The sequence below is a fragment of the Tenrec ecaudatus genome, unplaced genomic scaffold, assembly GCF_050624435.1.
Source record: "Tenrec ecaudatus isolate mTenEca1 unplaced genomic scaffold, mTenEca1.hap1 Scaffold_2234, whole genome shotgun sequence".
NCBI classification, from domain to species: domain Eukaryota; kingdom Metazoa; phylum Chordata; class Mammalia; order Afrosoricida; family Tenrecidae; genus Tenrec; species Tenrec ecaudatus.
In genome coordinates this window covers 68,268-75,429 of record NW_027458461.1, presented here as the reverse complement: position 1 = coordinate 75,429, position 7,162 = coordinate 68,268, and the positions used below count along the sequence as shown (strand labels likewise).

The following is a 7,162-nucleotide window of genomic DNA, read 5'->3' as shown; positions in this document are numbered from 1 at the left end:
ACTTAGTAGACTCATAGTCACACTTGATATAAGAAATCAGTATAACACTAAGAGCCTTATATTCATGGGGAAACATGACATCATGCTCCTGAGAGGAAAGTACTACACTTGTTTATATAACAAAGTATTCCCATTACTCAGCTCACATACTGCAATAGCATCACTGAGTATGAAACATACACAAATATACATATACACACGCACGCACACATCTTTCCGTTTTTAATGAAAATATTCATACCTACTGAGGCCAGGTTTCTAAAAGTTTCCATCATCCCGTGTCTCTATAGTTTCCTCTCAGAAAGGTCCAGCAATGCCCATTCTTCCTCGGAGAAATTCAGAGCCACCTCCTCAACAGCCACAGTGTCCTAAAACATCCCGTATATTCTGGCTTGGCAAGGTACCATGCATTCCACTATGTGAAAGGATGAAGAAGACAGTCCTGGGGAAACAGAGACTTCACATGGGCATTAGACACAGGGGTCTTGCTCTAAGGATTTCCATCAGGGTTTAGCTAACCCACTTCACCCACTAGATCAGCTGTTCTGAACCTGTGGGTTGCAACTCCTTTGGGGGTTGAACAACCCTCTCAAAGGGTTCTCCCGTTCATAACAGTAGCAAAATTACAGTAATGAAAATAATTTTTTGGTTGGGGGGTGAGCACACATGAGGAACTGTATTAAAGGGTTACAGCATTAGGAAGGTTGAGAACCACTGCACTAGACACACTCCCTCACTAATTACATGTTATCCCAAGGACTGCATGCTTCTAGCATAATGAGTTTATCTCTGTACAGTTTGTCTGTGACCAACTGCAGCCTTATTTCTATCTAGCTGTTTCAGAATAGAGAACAGTCAGAACACATAAATCAGATGAATGATCAAAAATAAAAGCCTCGATTCCAAATTCATATCCTCTCTTCCATTGGAGGGAGGATTGAAATTAGAATATTTATCAGAACAGGAAGCACAGGGTGAAAGGAAGATGACAACTAGGAAACACTGCAGAATTTGTGCTTCTCCCTGTCGCCCCTCCTTAGCCATTGGAGAGCTGCTGGTATGAACTAACAAAGTAGGGACCCAAAGCCCTGGAGTCATGGTATCCTCTTGGAGAATTCTACGTGATCAAGAGCTGACGTGTTACCTGGTGATAGAGATGATTATTTGGGGAATTATGAAATTTTCTATAGAGTGTCTATGTTACTCGCCTACTTTCCAGTCACTCTGCAGTTGCACGCTTGTGTATTTTGTATTTTCAATGAGATAGGACAAGCTATTGAAAAGGGAAACCGGGCAAGAGTGAAAGGTAACAACAGAATATAGATACCCTCTGTACACTGGTACAGATAGGAACATGGAAACAAGGAATCCAAGGTGGATGATCCATTCAGGTCCAGTGGTGAGAGTGGCGATACCAGGAGGATGGAGGGAGGGTGGGGTGGAAAGAGCGAACTGATTACAAGGATCTACATATAACCTCCTCCCTGGGGGATTGACAACAGAAAAGTGGGTGAAGGGACATTTTGGACAGTATAAGATATGACAAAATAATAATTTATAAGTTATCAAGGGTTCATAAGGGAGGGGGTAGTGGGGAGGGAGGGGCAAAAATGAGGAGCTGATGCCAGGGGCTTAGGTAAAGTGCAAATGCTTTGAGATTGATAATGGAAATGAATGTGCAAATGTGCTTTACACAATTGATGTATGGATTGTGATGAGTTGTAATATAATGATTAAAAAAAAGAATATATGCAGATATCTTGAAAATTTTCCCACTGAGACAAAGCTACTGTCATGTAATTATTATGGACTGCTCCCCTCAAAAAATACTGGATACGCACATCAATACACACTAAGCTCATAGGATATACTGACAAAAGAGCACAATATATTCAGTATCATAATAGCATGTCCTTTTTGCTGATTGGGAAAATGTACTTAGGTTCCAATTTTCTTATAAGTTGACTGAACTTCAGTGCATTTCAATGTTAAACTGTTAGGATACTAGGACTTACATACCAGGCTTTGAGATGTTTTTCACATTTTAGATTTTTAAAGATTTTTTCACATTTGCAGATCATGGAAGGACGACTAGCTGAACATGATGACCACTAGCATTCTCTCAGCTGTGGGACTGGCCTCCATGACTTGTCATACTTTTGTTCCCGCATCTTTTCAGGAGAGACCAGTCCCTGGAGAAGGACATGGTGCTTGGTGAGGGAGAGAGAGGCAAAGAAGAGAAAGGCCTTCGCCAACATGGATCGACACAGGGGCTGTCGCAATGGCTCCAACGTGGGAACATGTGAGGATGGTGCAGGACAGGGCAGTGTGTCGCGCTGTTACATAGAGGGCTTTAGGGGCTGGAATGGACACGAAGCCACCTAACAACAACATAGAAAAGGTTGCACTTTATGCTAAGATTTCACAGCATGGCCAACTAGCTATGGCATAAAGTCGCATGAGCTGTCACGGTCACTCCACAATTCTGCTACAACAGTGTAACCTAGTGTCGACCCAATAAGCCTTTCAAAATCTCATCCACAGCAGTGCATCGGGTGCCGGGTTTTAAAGCCTTCCCTTTCCTTCATGATGAACCAAAACCAAATGGACTGCGGTCAAGTACATTTTAACTCATTTTGACCATAAAACAGGGAGTGGAACTGCTCGCTAGTGTTTCCAAGTCTGTAAATCTTCACGGGCCCACGCAGCCTCCTTGGCCTCCCTTAATGGGCCTGGAATGCTGGAGCCACAAAGGGTCTGGCCAGCGGCATCGATTAAACCAGTGAACCACTAGGGCCTCTTTCACACAACATGTTCATGATAAAACACTGCATTTATTCAGCAACCACGATTCTGAGGCAATTTCCAAAAAGATTTGGCCACATTGGCTCATTTAGTCCTCTTGTCACTCACTTTTAAGCAGATGTTGCTCCCAATGGGATAGAGCTGAAGTCACCAACATTACTCACAATTTCAGTATTGCTCAAATGAAAACTTGTTGAACCAGGTCAGCATGCAGGTCCATGTGTGTACAACTAAATGCCTGGCAATTACATTTCTGTTCATATGCCCAGAGCTTTTTATTCTGTCAGTCATCAGTTACAGAGATGATCTGGATCTTCTGTGTAGTACAAAGAGGAGATGAAGAAAACAATCTATTCAATTCAGATAACTGGAACGCATTGTCCTGGAAAAGCCAGGACCCTCAGACAATACTGCTTACCTCAGGGCCGTACAACTGGCTCTTGCATATAAGAAATTATTAGATTGATTGAGCAAATAAAAAACCATTGAGCAAATCAGAACAAAACCAGACCAATGTGTTCTGAGAGGGCACACCATTCCAAAACCAACAGTTCAACCCTGGACACATGAGGTGGCTATGAGTTGAAAACACTCCACAGTAAAAAACAAGAACAAAAGCACAAGGCCAAATGATAATAACTCTTATGAGAAATGCAACAGAGGTGGAGTCTAAGCATTAACACATACATATTTACATTTCGTGAGCTAGTGTAGGGAGAAATAAAATGATCACTTTAGGAAACACTAGCCAGAGAACCCTGGCATGATAAGGAAATTCTAACAACATGGGAAGGTTCTGTGATGAATTTGCAAATGCTCAGTTCGATTTCCGTTTCTCAAACATACAGGCTAAGGAGTCAAAGAGCACCCAGGTCTTCAGGGGCCGGAGAGGGAAGCTCCATGGTCAGCCACTAAATGAAAAGCTCGTTAGCAATAAGCATTCATGGAACTTCCCACACTGGAAAATAAGTGGAGCATGAAGAAGCACCAGCAAGAAAGTAAAACAAAAGAGGCAATAGTTAAAAGAAATGCAAATGAGGACGTTCAGGTTTATGACCAATATGTGAAGAGCTCAAAGTCACCATTCCAGTCTCAGAGATAAAAGCTGACCATGTTGAAGTCAGAGTACGGAGGTCACAGGGCATGTTTTTCTTTCTGGTGTACATTTTTTTAAAAAATTACTGTCATTGAGTCAATTCTGACTCAAAGCATCCCCACAGAGCAGAGTAGAACAGGGCCTGCGCGTTTCTGAAACTGCAACTCTTTAAGGGAGTAGAAAGCCTCATCTTCTACTGTGGACCAGTGAGCGGTTTTGAATGGCTGAACATGTGGGTACCAACCCAACGCATAGCACACTACATCACCATGGGTGCACAGTGTTGTAATAAATTGGAGAAAACTAGATGGTAACTAACAACAAGAAAAGCATCCTTTTAAATGCCTCTAATTAATTACTCTAGTTAGGACCCAGAGCAAACATCTGTCCTCAATACAGAGGGGCGGTGAAAACAGGTACTCTCTCAGCTGATTTCATTGTGAAATCATTCTGTGTACCTGCCTATGGGGCCCTTTTGTTTACAAGTGGTTTTCCTTATCTGCCCTTAGTAGTCTAATCAATTGCATTCATTGAAAACAGTGATTTGAAGGATGTGATGGGATTAACTAATGGGTAGTCCAAAAGAGTTTGTTCCTAGAGGAGAAAATACCAGACCACAGGGTATTAGGAAGAAATGTACTTGCTATGTTTTAAGGATAGTCAAAGCCCAGGTTGAACAAATACATTTTTATAAGGATAAAGGAAGTCAGAAAGGTGTGTCGTTGGGATTTCAATGAAGAAATGCAAAAAGATTGAAATCAATAAAAAAGTAGCATGTTCCAAAATTTCATACCATTGTGTGCTCACTTTCCCTATAAGATCACTAAAGACAAATGGGGGATGAACAACAGAAAAGTGGGTGAAGGGAGACATCGGACACAGTGGATGGATGTATGGATAGTGATAAGAGTTGTCTGAGCCCAACGTAAATGATTAAAAAAAATAGCATGTTCCAAAAAACTCTCCTCCACTAATATATCAGTTCCCAAAACTGTCAACAAAAAATATTCTATTTTTTGCACTTCACAAGAGTCCACAAAAAATGTGAATCAAATTGCATTTAGCCTCAAATAGCTAATAAGGGGTCAAGAACAAGGGTTGGCATTGTCCGCACATAACTCCCTGCCACCACATCTGGTCCAACTCACAGCAGAGCTATCACAGAGCAGAACTCCCTGTAGGACTCCCACGCCTGCACATCTTTAGTGGAGCAGGCAGACTCATCTTCTCTGCACATTTCTGGTGAGTGTGCACAGCTGCCCTTGCAGTCAGCAGCCCAATATTTAACCCACTGGACAAAAGGACTCCTTTGTTCACGTGTCCCACATACAATAAAGTATCATTACAGGAACTCATGAAAGACCTACAGAAAAAGAAAAGCAGCTCCAGAAAGGCCCACCAATTTGTAAGGGAAGCTAATTCCTGACACATCAGGCTACACAGGGCTCTGCCTGCAAGCACTCACACTTCAAGATGCAGGTCCCTAAATGGAGTCCCTGAGTAGTGTGAGCAACAGAGTGCTCAGCTACCAAACAAATGATTAGAGACTGAAGGCAACCTTAGAAGAAATCAACAACTTCTGAAGTTAGCCAATGAAAATCTTACGGAGCATAGTTTTACTCTGAAACCACATACGGTCACCATATGGAACCCAATGGTAGGCAAAATGATTGATATTTAACAAGTATTACTTAATTGAGATACAAGGAGCTCATTGGTAGCCAATCCTTCATGCCATGAATGCACAAGGGGTTTTTGAAAAAGGCCATGGGAAAATGGAATAAAAATAATGGAATTTTTCCATTTGGAAGCTACTGCATATCTTTTCCTAATAGATTATGCTAAACAGTGCAAAATTATGCTAAATAGAATAATGTCATAAATCTTTTTAAATTCCTCAAATATTGTACATCTTTAAAGTATTTAGGATCCCTGTTCATCTTCCATGATAATTCAGAAAGAATACTAAGCTATTTACATATAGCATCTCTCTTAAAGATCTATTAAAGCTGATATTAATTTTATTCTCTATCTATGGTAAAGAGACCAGTTAGGTTACCGTATATATGTACGATACACATAAAAACTTGAGAGCTGAAAATTTACAGAATGACTTTATTTTTCTGGGTCCTGCAAATTTTACAAATTCAACTGTGTGGTTTTTCATGTTATAGTTAGAAACTCAATCTCCTTGTAGTTTTGAATTTTCCTTCTTTGATAGATTGCCAGGTTTCATAGGTTCTGGCATGTGTGTACATACACACATGTGTGTCTTGCTTAGTTTTTTATGTCCCTGAGCATGATAATGGTTACCATGGATAGGTGTTCATGGAAAGGCTGGAAGTTTGTGTCTACTCAGTCTCCAGGGAAGAAAGCCTGGGTGATGCACTTGAGAAACCAGTCACTGAAACCCCTCGGCAACATCCCTGCACTCTGACTCACATGGAGTCCCCAGGAGTTGGTGTGGGTTTGATGGCAGATGCTTGATTTGGTTCATTCCTTTGGGGGAAAAATGAATTCTGGTATCATTTGCTACTCTGCAGGCTGGCAGTTCAACCTCACCAGCACATCTGCAAAAGGAAAATGAGGCTGGTTGCTTCTGTATAGATTTTGTTATCAGATACCTATGGAGGAACACTATGAGTCAGAATTGACTGTGTGGCAGTGAGTTTGTTTTGGGGGGTGGGACAAAGTTTCTAGGTGGCACAAACAGCTTGCACTAGACTGTTCCCCTGAGGCTTGATGGGGGTAAACAGCCCGCATTACTGTGGAAGAACAGGAGATCTGCTTCCACAAACATGATGCTCCAGAAAAACTATGGAACAGTTCTGCTCTATAACACATGACATAGCCATGAGATGGAACTAACTCCATGACACCTAACCAAAGGGGAAATTGAACATGATCACATATTCTTGTCTATGTATACACATGGATATTACATTGAAATTATGACTAAATCAAAAACAAATATAATTCCCATTAAGAATCACCATGTCTGCAATGAATAACATGTCAGTGTGGCCCATCTAAATTAGTCCGTGAAGAAGCCCCACTGCTCCAGTGGTTAAAGGACTGGCAGCTCCATGAAGTGGCCATCTGGTAACGCATGATTATAGCCTAGAAACCCCAACGAGGAGTGGAAGGTGCTGTGACATCACTCACAGAATCCACTGTAGCGCAGTGGACAAAACAAGCCTCTTATCAAGAACGCGTGGATAAAAGGCTAGAACATTCAAGCATTACCATGCAGTGGGGCAC

At 41.5% G+C, this 7,162-nt stretch overlaps 1 long non-coding RNA gene across 2 annotated transcripts in view; it reads right to left on the bottom strand.

Annotated features, from left to right (window-relative positions):
* Positions 1 to 247: 247 nt before the first annotated feature.
* Positions 248 to 7,162, bottom strand: part of LOC142436342 (uncharacterized) — a 45,216-nt gene continuing 38,301 nt past the window's right edge. The window contains exon 3 of one of the 2 annotated variants that reach the window (XR_012781893.1): positions 248 to 442. This is a non-coding gene — a long non-coding RNA (uncharacterized LOC142436342). The remainder of the gene's footprint in view (positions 443 to 7,162) is intronic. The other variant, XR_012781894.1, reaches the window with a different exon arrangement.